This window comes from Eretmochelys imbricata, chromosome 14 (assembly GCF_965152235.1).
Source record: "Eretmochelys imbricata isolate rEreImb1 chromosome 14, rEreImb1.hap1, whole genome shotgun sequence".
In the NCBI taxonomy this organism is placed as follows: domain Eukaryota; kingdom Metazoa; phylum Chordata; order Testudines; family Cheloniidae; genus Eretmochelys; species Eretmochelys imbricata.
Window position 1 is genome coordinate 49,848,179 of NC_135585.1, and position 10,936 is coordinate 49,859,114.

Sequence of the window (10,936 nt, forward strand, 5' to 3'; positions counted from 1 at the left end):
GAACAGGAGCCCCCTCTTTCTTGCAACAGCCCCAAGTGCCTAGAAGAGTGGACGGTTCTTACCTCCAGGAGATGCCTGGGATCTTCCATCTAAGCCTCATTGGGACCCCTGTTGCTTGGTCTGACAGGAGGAGATCATCTGTCTCCACTGCTCCCTGCACTGGGCTGGCTGCAGCACACATCTGTGTAAGAGGCTGGGGCAGAGAGATGTTACAGTCAGGGTCCAGGCAGCCCAGAAGGAGAACAGAGGGTCTGAAACCAGAAGACGAAGCAATCAAATCAGCGGATTCGACAGAGAAGTTTTCTACCCTACAAAGAAGGTCTGTTAGGAAAGCTGAGATTTTAGTCTGGAAACTGCTAAGGCAAAGATTGGAACTTGTTAAGATTCAGTTTTAGTCACTACAAAGTGTGTTGTGTTTTGTTTCTCTCTTTGAAATTTGTCTCTTTCTCTTGCTTAGTGTCACTTAAATCTCTTCTTTGTGACTGTGCTTCCCAAAGCACCTCAGTGTTGTGTGTTCGAGTGAAGTGTGAGTCTCCAGCCTACCCAACAGGCTGAGCTGTGCCCTGTCTCTCTGAAGGTAGCGAATAATTTCTGAGCGGTGCTGGGCCCAGAGTCCAAGGGCAGTTTACCAGACCTCTCGTGTGAAGCCCAAAGAGACCAAAGGAGCAGGAGAGATTCAGGCCCCACTGACCCATGGGAACTTCCCACAGAAGAGGCTACACGGGACTCCAGACACAGCCAGCAGGATCCCTCCCACAAGCTGAACCCTGTCCTTCCCCTCCCAGCCCCACAGCTTCCTCCCCACCCCAGCCTCAGGAACCCCTCCCACCTCCCTGCTCTCCCCACCCACTCTCCAATACCAGGCTGTTTCCAGAATGGAAGCAGGTGTGTACCAGAGTTCACTCACCGCTAGATGCTGGCCAGGCCTCGTGTCACTGCTTTCTCGCTGGGCTAGCAGCCCTGCTGATACTCACTCTTGCAGTTTGTTGGCTGGGAACTCAGCCCTCTAAGCAGGTGACCGTCCTTAAGTCCACTCCTTCGTGGGTCGTGCTGTCTGTCTTGAACAGAAGCAAGGCCTTCCACCCTCATGGGGAGTTCTTCCTCAGCCTGATTTTGGCTGGCCTGCCCTTCTTGGGTTTCCATGGTCTTCTATGTCCCCTTCCTTAGGGACGGTGAGAGAACCCAGTCCTACCGTGGACGCCAGGTTCTGGCCCAAGGCCATGTACTGAAGAGCTCGGTCTGCTTCTGTACTTTTGCTGCTGTTTGCCCTTGTTTCCTCTCAGGTGGGGCTCACATGGTCATCAATTTGGCCTAGCCCCAGGCTTGGCAGCCACAGGCCAAGCCTTAGATACCCTCCTCCTTCAAATCTGGTCCAGCCCGGCTAACAGGTTTGCTGAGGGGATGGTGAAACCCCATTGCTGATCAGAAGGAGGTCAGAGTCTGTTTTCTAGGAGCTGAAGGTCCATTTGTCCTGCTGCGGGAAGTGGAGCTGGAGAGCGGAGATGTTATGTAAAAGAGACTGCATGATGGAGTTGGAGACTGAGGGATGGGAGCCTCCTCCCAGAAACGCTCCCAGGAGAACAGGTTTGAGGAGATCTCTGGGGAGCCTCTTGCTAGGAAAAAACCAAGGGTGGCACATTGATGGAGATGTCTCTGTCCCAGGGATGGGGGAAGCTCCCAGCCAGGCTATGCAGCAGGGATCCCATTTCTCCCCCAGGAAACCCAAATGCCCAAAGAAGTCAGTGGCTCTTACCTCCCTGAGGGAGCGGGGTCTTCCCTCTCAGCCTCTTTGAGAACTGCCATTGCTTGGTTTCCTAGGACAAGGGACCTGTCCCCACTGCTCCCTGAGGTGGCTCAGCTTCTGACTGCAGCCATCTGGGAGGCTGTCACATACCCCAGGGCCTAGAAGACACGGGGGGAGGAGGCTCCTCTTCATGTCAGACTCTGAGAGCCCAGAGAAGGGCCAAAAGAAGAAGAAAGGGCAGGAGATGAAGCTAGCCCTGAGCCTCTGTCCCATCCTCACCTCCTCAAATGTGGAGCTTCCTGAGCTTCAGTTGGGCAGACAGTCTGTAGCCCTGACCCAAAGGTCCTTCTGCGCCATATGGGGCAGGAAGATCTCTGCCTGGGAGCACGGGGAATGGCCTGGGGGTGAGATCAAGGAAAGAGGGGAGGGATATGGGTGTGAGAGAAAGAGCTTCTGCCCCAGATGAAGGAATTTGGGGGGCCGAGGGAAGGACCCGGCTCCACAGAGAGGGGAGAGAGTTTCTGTGAGTGCCAGGGGCCTCCATTTCCGCTTCCACTAGCCCCGCATTTACAGTGAGACAGCAGTACCTGCAGCAGGGAGCGGGACTTGCTGAACAGGGAGGGGAACCTTGAAGAGCATCAGACGAGCCACAGCCCTTGCAGCGCCTCGGGCATCTGGTGCAAGTGCCGGATGATGTGAAGCTGGCCCATGACCTTGGCTGTGACATCCTCGTGCTGCAGGGGAACGAGAACATGTCAGAGACTGAGACACTCCCCAGGAATCAGGGAGGATTAAGGGCACCTGGAACCAGCACCACCATTTCCACCCAGCAGCTGCTCATGTCTGAGTGGTGGATTCACCCTCCCGACCCCCAGGATGGAGGCTTGCTGTCCTCTCTAGTGACCTCCAGTGCCAACCCCCCTCCTTGTATGGTGAGCTCCTGCCACCTCCCCATCCATGCTCCCTGACAGCTGTTCCACCTCCAACCCACCTGGGGACACCGCTCAAGTTAGTAGAACCCTCTCCTCCATCGCTACCTCCATCCCCACCCAGGTAGAGCAGGGAGGGGCCTGTAGCAGGGTGGCGGGGGGCAGGAGGGATTCTGGCAGCAGTGAAGTGGGATGGGGAGAGGTTGAGACCCTTCCCCAAGTCACCCCAGTGACAAAAGCTGAAGCCACAGGATGGCAGCCCTGGTAAAGGGGGCAGGTCAGCAGCCCCTGCTAACTGAATCCTCCCAATCGCTCGAGAGCGGGTCCAGCCCTACCAGCAGCAAGACCCAGCTTCCCACGCCCATGTGCCTCAGCCCTTCCTGGTCAGTCGCCATCTCCAGTCAGTCCTTGGCCTCCCAGGCTGCCAGGGATGGGAGCAACTCTCAATGGTGGCTCGGGTGACATGGACACTAGGCCATGGGGAAATGTGTGCAGCTCTGTGGGGTAGGAAAGGTTCCCAGAGGGCACTTAGGGGACTCTTCTGTCCTTTCCAGGAGTGAGAGCAGAGCACCACATCCTAAGAAGAGAAGTCCATGAAGTCCAGAAGTCCCCACTAGGCTCCTTGCTACCAGGCCAGCGAATGGCGATAGGATGGGAATGAGGCCCTGGCCCCCACCCCAAGCTCCTGAGTCGATTGCAGCTGCTTACCGTGACCCCCATCAGTTGCTGGGCTTCCCCCAGAAGGGAGTAGACGAGCACCAGCCCAGCCTGGCTGACACGCAGCAGGGGGTCGTGGATGGCCAGCACTGCTGTCTGCAGAAAGGATCTTTTCTGCCCGTCGCAGAAGAATTTTCCAAAGACCTAGAAGCAAGAGGACACGAGGCTCCAGCAGATTGCCCAGAGCCAGCCTCCAAGTCCTGGCCGTACAATGGCATCACCGTCTAGTGCCCCAAAGGGCGGGGAAGAGAGCTGCTGTGGCCAAGGCAGTTCATTCTCCAGGAGGCTTTCAGGATCCCAGGGCTCAGGGAAGCCCCTTTATGAAAAGGTCGCAGATGCTTAGGGACCAAAGCCTCCAGTGGCTCTTTCGGGAGGGCAATTTATGGCAGGGGCCAGGATGGGCTGGAAATGGATCTCTAATGTGTGTGAGCAGGCCCACTCTGCTGTGCAGGGCACAGAGACGACAGGGGACCTGTGTTGCTTCCAGGAGAGAGATCTCCTGCACCTCAGCGCCTAGAGGAGTTTCGTGTGTTGTGAGGGGCGAGGGGGTTGGAGCTGACAGACCAAAGGTCTCTTCCCCGCCAGCTTAGTGATTTCTCTTGTCACTGGGTATGGCCTCTGCAGCTCCTTGGTTTCTTCAAGGGGAATCCAATCTGCAGCCTGACAAGGACAAGGAGACCCATGGCCCAGTCCCCATCACAGACACTCCTCGGAGACTTTTCTTCTGCTGCAGCAATTCAGCTTGTGGGAGGAGGGACAAGCTCACACAGTCTCTCTCACAGGGCGTCTGTGGAGCAGCGTTCTGTCGATGCCCTTGTCGATCCAGGAGCCATTCCAAGGCCTCCTCTGTGATGTTGTGGAAATCACCCATTTCACCTTTGACTCCAGTCTGGGGGCACTGTGTTACGGTGTGTTCGAAGGTTTGGATATTCTCACCACAGTTGTGAGACGGGGGCAGGGGAGGGGGGGTGGTGTCTTTGATTTTCCACTTGTGCAGCAAGTAGCCGCAACTTGGGTCAGTGACAATGTGCTTCTTTGGAACAGTGGCTAAGGTCCAGACACTCTGCCATTCCTGGCCAGGTCTGAAGATATGAGGGGGGCGCATGTGGTCCATATTGGCTCTGGAGCTCACTGTGTCCCCTACCCAGTTCCCAGGTTGGGGCATTCTGCTTCCTGACTGGCAATGGAATTGGGCAAAGCCCACCTCCTTTCTCTGCTTCTACAGGGTGCAGGGAATTAAACTAGGGTCTGATCAAGCAATTGTGTCTGACTGTCCCAGGGCTCTCCTCTCAGACACTTGGCGATCAGCCAGGGGGACAAGGAGCAGAAAGACACCCAGAGCCATAATCCTATATTAACTCACCCACGCGGGGATCCTCCTTATGCCACGTAGCAATGCATCCATGTAAGACACTCAAATCACGGCAACTAGTGAGGTTCCAATGTGGGACCTTTAGCACCAGCCTGTCCCACTGGTTGCTGGATGAGGAGCTCTGAGCTGGAAATAAGGAGTGGGCTCTTTTCCTGTCTCCAGGAGGCATCCACTGCAGGGAACCCAGCCAGCCCCACTCCCCGGGCTGTGTCATGCCCTGGCACAGTGCCCTTACCTCCCCCACTCTGGCTGTGTTCTTGTAGCCCAAGAGCCTGCTGTCCTGGTGCCAGTCATAGCACCAGAGATCCTCCACGTCATGTATGGTCAGACCTGGAAGAGAGAGAGAGAGAGAGAGAGACACTTTTTTCCTCCTTCTGGTTGCAGTTTCTGTGTCCTTCCAATCCCATTGGTGGCTGCACAGTGGAGTGGAGAAGAACAGAGGCAGAGAGAGACTTGTCCTCCAGCTGGGGTCAGTCTGAGAGAAATGGTCTGGGGTCCCATTATCAACCTGTGGTCACTCTCAGTCCCCTATTGGGTTCCGTGTCCCAGCTGGGTTCCTTACCCCTCTGTCGGAGCAGCAGCTGGTAGAGCCGGTAAGTCCCCTCCCTGGCCTGCCGGCTGATGTCCTTGTCTGGATCGCTGACAAATAGAGCCAGCTGGGCCACATGGCGACCCATATGAGGGAACTCGGCTGAGATCTAATGGAAGGGAGAGGAGAGGGGACTCTATCAGCATTTTCCTGTCAGCTCCCTTCCCCCCTGGGCCAGAGGGCTCCTTTCCGTTAGCCCTTCTGCAGGAGATGCTGGGGGAGAGGAGCTTGAGATCGACACTTCATTTGTTCTGCTGCCAAGGGAGCCTGGAGCTGCTTTGGGATGCCAAGCAGGGGCTGGAGCATGGTCCTCTTAGAGGCACAGGGACAACACTGAACCAGGACAAGAAGAACTTGACTCAAGCCGAGCTCAGTCCCTGCTCTGACTCTGCCTCCCCTTGAAGAACCGTCCTAACCCACAGCCCCGTCAGCAGCAGCAGACCCTGCAGCCCGCCGGAGCCAGCCCGCCTCCGCCTGGAGCCAGCAAGCTGGGCTCGGAGCTCACTTACGTCAAACTCAGGGAGGGTGACTGTGTATCTCAGCAGGGCTGTGCTGCTCCTGATAGCCCTGGCTCGCTCCTGGGACACCCTGGACACGACCCAGAGGTTGACATGCTGTGGGGAAAGGAGGCAGGTCAGACTCAATGGCCAGGTGCACCTGCTTTGCAAATGAGCCCCATGCCCCCACCCCAAGGGACTTGAGACATTCTGCGCAGGGGGGAATATCTGAGGCCTTGCTGGCAGAGCTTTAGAAGGGGATTCTTTCCCCCAGGAAGCAGCTTGTACCCTGCAGGTCACAACTTGTCAGCGTCTCTCTAGATTGGGACAATGTTCGGGGTCGGGGTTGGTCCCATCCTCCCAGAACTCCTGATTCCTGAACAGTTCACCAGAAAGGAGACGGAACCCTCGCCCTTCCCTGCTACTAAAATCCTTGGGGGGATGTAGGGAGTGACTGAGAGCACAATCCCCCCAGGAATTTCAGAGCAGATCAGAGGGAAGGGCTGATTCCCTGGGCTCCTCCCGTTTCTCTCAGAAGGAGCGTGTGCCTCTTCTCTGAGAACCATCTCCCGAATCTCATGGGGTGTGTGTGTTGGAGGGGTGGGGGAATGGTGGGTTTTCAGACTCTCACTCCCCAAGACAGCCAGCAGCCCTGTGCTTAGTGCTCAGCAGAACCAGGCAGAGCTCTGGCTTGAAGTCCCAGCTCCTTCCTCCATCCCTCAAGAAGGAAGGACATGACAGTGCGTTGCACTGACCTCCCCAACCAAGGATGGCCCACGGGGGACCCAGCTAGGAGGACAGAGTAGAAAATGGATCTTCCAGTCTCTCCTTAAGAGTTAAGATAAAATGGGGCTCACCTCCAAGATGAAGTGGAGCCTGTCTGTGTCTGGGGACTCTGCCAGCAGGTTCCCCAGCATGGCATCCAGGACCTCTGGGATGACTTTGTGCAGAGCCTGCAAAGCATGGGTCAGAGTTAGGGAACCTGGGCCTACACCTGCCACAGGATGGGAAGAAGGGGTCTCTGGGAAGCACTGGGGAGATTCCCAAACACATCTCCCAGCCCCTCTCCTTCACATCGCACTGCAGGCAATTTGCAAGAATTGATGACCCCTGGACCTTTGTTCCATGAGCTTAGCAGGTCTCTGCAGAAGGCCTTGTAGGCAGAAGAGTATGAAACAGCCAAGTTGCTATGGATGGAAGCTGGGCTTCTGGGCAAAACACGGCTTATGGAAGGAAAGAAAGAAAGAAAGAAGGAAAGAAAGAAGGAAAGAAAGAAGGAAAGAAAGAAGGAAAGAAAGAAGGAAAGAAAGAAGGAAATCCCCCAGGGTGGGGTCATCTCTTCCCTGCTGGAGGGAAGGATCCAACCCTGCAGCTTGTTCCATCTCCACTACCCCACCCCTAAATCTGGAGCTCCAGCGAATCAAGGGAGCAGGGACCAAGGACCACTCTGGAAGAGGAGAGGGATGGAGGAGGAGGATGTACCTGGTTGCTGGTGGTGTCCTTCTCCGTGCCCAGGGTGAAGACGGAGTGAAGGGCAGCTCGCAAGAGGTGGGTCTCTAGGGCTGGCTCCAGGGCAGGTTTCATGGTGCTGGCAAGAGAGAGGAGCTGGTATTAGACTGTGCAGTACGGGGGTGGGACAGTCGCCAACACGGACACCAACCCACAGGGATAGAGGCATAGGCTGGCGAGAATGGAAACTGAGGCACTTAGCTAGGGAATGACAAGGCCAAGGCATCCCAGACAGACAGTGGCAGGACAGGAATAGCTCCTGTTCCCTGGAGCCTGCTGCCCCTCCTGTATCTGAGCCCGGGAGTGAGCCCCTCCCCAAGGCCCCTGTCATGTTATGGGAGTGAAAAGAAGAGCCCTGCCAGGAGAGAGTGACCCTTCCCACCCCACCATCTCTGCCAGAGGCGCCACTCTTGGGAGGTGACCTGGGCGGGACAGTGACGGTGACTCCCAGCCTTGGGCCTGAGCAGCACTGGGGTGAGGGGAGCCGGCGGGGTGCGGGGGTGGAGCTGTCTCGGTACCAGAGGTAGCCCACTGCAGCCAGGGAGTGGGCGAGGACGGCGCTGGGTGACGAGTCATCGGGAAGCTGCTCGATGAGCTCCTGTGAGACGCGAAGGAGACAAAGGAGCGTGTGAGATTCAGGCCCAACTGACACCTCCCAGTGAGGAGATGACACAGCCAGTGCCCCACATGGCCAGCAGGATCTCCCACCACCTCCCACTCCCCCGATTCCTTCCTGCCCATCCGACTTGTCCCCCTTCCCGGATTCCTGCCCAGCTCACTCCCAATCCCCTTCTCTCCTCCTCCCTGTCAAAACTGCCCCCATTCAGCCCCATCCCGACGACCGAGCCGGGACCATGTGATTCCTTGGCCCCCACTCTCAGCTGCCCTCCAGCCCCACAATTCCCCCCCTGCCCACTACCCACCAATCTCACAATTTCTCCCTTCTCTTCTCCCCAGTCTTCAGCCCCAGCAAACTCTGCCCTCTGCTGCCCCCTCCAACACCACCCAGCCTCCACCCATTAGCCCGGCCATACCCCTGCCAATCCCATATCTCTCTCCTCCCTCCAGCTGCCGTATGTCATGTCTCACTCACCACGATCCTCTTCACAACAGCCGCCTTGCAGCAGCGCAGCTCCAGCGTGTCCTCCCCTCTCTCCCGTGCAGCCAGACATGCGGGGTAGATGGCCTGAAGGAACAGGAGCTGCTGCCCCTCATCCTGTACCCACCAGGAGTGGGGTATAGCGAGAGACAACCTGTTACCTAGGGACCTTCCTGCCCCACCCACACCAGCTCCAGGGCTCAGGCCTCAATGGGGGATTGTGGGGACCCGCCTATTCTCCAAATCCCCCACCACTCCTACGCAAGCAGGATCAGGAACTGGGACAGTGCCTGTGGGGGGAGACGACTTCGGCTGTTGTGGGAGAAACACCCCCATCTTGGGAGTCCCACATCATGGATGTAAAAGGGCCCCATTGGGGTGGTGGATCAGGAGGGACAAGACCCTCGGCAGGGGTGGGGATGCTGGGAAGGGACAGGGCAATCTTGGTTCCAGCCCAGGTGGGGAACATTTGTACCTTATCTCTGCACTGGAGCTGCTCTCGGATGACCTTGAGAGCAGCTTCATCTTTGGCCATGTCCACCCCTTCCTCCTGCTCCGAATCCAGGGGGGTCCCTGCACCAGGGAGGGAAGGACAGGGGCATGGTGGGCAGAGCAGGATTCAAGACCCCCCTTCCCACCTCAGGCACCCAGGGCAGATGGGGCCCCAAACCTCCCTCTCAGGGATGCCTTCAGCCCCCAACAGCTTCAGAAGCCCAGAGCAGAGCCCCCCTCCCCTGCCCAGGACTCCAGGGGAGGTGCCGATTCCCCCGGCCCCGGAGCAGCAAGGACCAAAGTGGCAGCAGCTCTTCGTGCCCCACCCCCAGGTCCCAGTGCGGAAGGGGCAGCTGTGTGACGGCTGCTGCTGTCAGTGGGGTTCCCGTGGCTCAGGCCAGACACCTAGGATGGGGACTCCCCCAATATCACTGGGAGAGCGTCTGGGCCCAGGGTGTTCACATCCCGTCCTCAGCCCTCCCGGAGCCCAGCCTGGCTCCTCACCTGGAACAAAGCAGTGGCCTCCATCGGCCTGGCTGCTGCTAGAGGCCCAGGTGCTGCCGCTGTCCCCTGCTGAGCTGCCGGTGCTGGGACAGGGACCTTCCACCTCCTGGCCGGCGGGGGCTGGAAGGGCCTCAGAGACCGGGCAGGGTGATGCCTCCTGATGGGAACGGGGGCTGGGCTCCTGGGGCCGCTGCTGCCCACACAAGAAGCCCCAGAGCCACCCTGCCCGGCGCCCCTCCTGGGCTGGGCCCTGTCTGCAAAACCGCAGCCTGGGCCAGCTCCACTGGGGCCTGGTCGGGGCCTCTCCCAGCTCGGCGCCTGCGCCGGGAGCCGGGGTCCTTTTCCAGAAGGCCGGGCACTTCCGCCGTCTGGCCTGGACGGGACCTGCTTCCCCGCCAGCGGGGACGCAGGGCTTGCTCTGCCCCTTGGAAACATGGCAGCTGCTTCCCTCAGGCTCTGGGGCCACCTGCAGAGCCTTCCTCCTGAACATCCGCAGGAGCCTGGCCATCCTGGAACCGAGCGGGGAGCAGGGGTGAGTCTGGGCTCAAGGCAGCCTTTCACTCCTGGCCCTTTTCCGGCCCTCCTCCTCCCTGCTCCAACCACAGCCGCCCCCTCTGCCCCCACAGGAGTGCAGGGAGTGCCATCTGCACACACGGGCAGGAGTTCATTGCATGATCTGCTCCCAATGTTCCCCCTCGTAATCCCTGCTGCTACAATATCCAGGAAGTCTCATCGTTTTCCAGCAATGGGGTCAGTCCCAAAGACCATCGGTTACTCTGGACAAGCAGCCCCCTCCTGTCGTCCTAGGCCACACTCCCACCCAGGCTAGAGAAGGAACAGAACCCAGGAGTCCGGACTTCTCCTGGGAAACCATTCCCCACGTCAAAGTCACAAAGACCCTAGGCACAGGAAGACCAGAGCCCTCCTCGTTCCCCATTGATTTCCATGCTCAGCAGCTCACAGGCTCTGGCCCAGCTCAGAGACTCTCAGCCTGGGGAACAGTGTCCCACAAGGGAAGGGCTGGGAGCCCCATTGCTGGAACCTTTCCAAACACACTGGAGACGGCTCTGGAGAAGCTCCTGCCCGGTCTGAGAGTGAGGGGCTCTTGGGGCCTGTTTGCAAATGAAATCCCCCTTTGGAGATAGTCGCTCCCCTTTTCTGCCTCTCCCAAGACAGACAGGGGAAGCCACCGAGGAACCCAAATGCCACTCACTTGCTGTCAGTGATGGTACGATGGATGGCGGATGTTCAGGGTCAGCAGACGTCCCTCGCCCTCCTCCTCACTCTCCAAGCCCAAGGCAGGCTGGAGAGGGTGGTGACCTCAGGAGTTACCCTGCCCAGCCAGCAGGCAGGGTGATGACACGAGGGCGATCGACTGGCTGTGAAAAGAAGAGTCTGTCTTATTACCAAGGGACGGAGAAACTCAGCCAGCAGCAGAGGGGTGCAGAACACAGCCCTAGGGTGGAGGTGACAGCGCCTCCAGG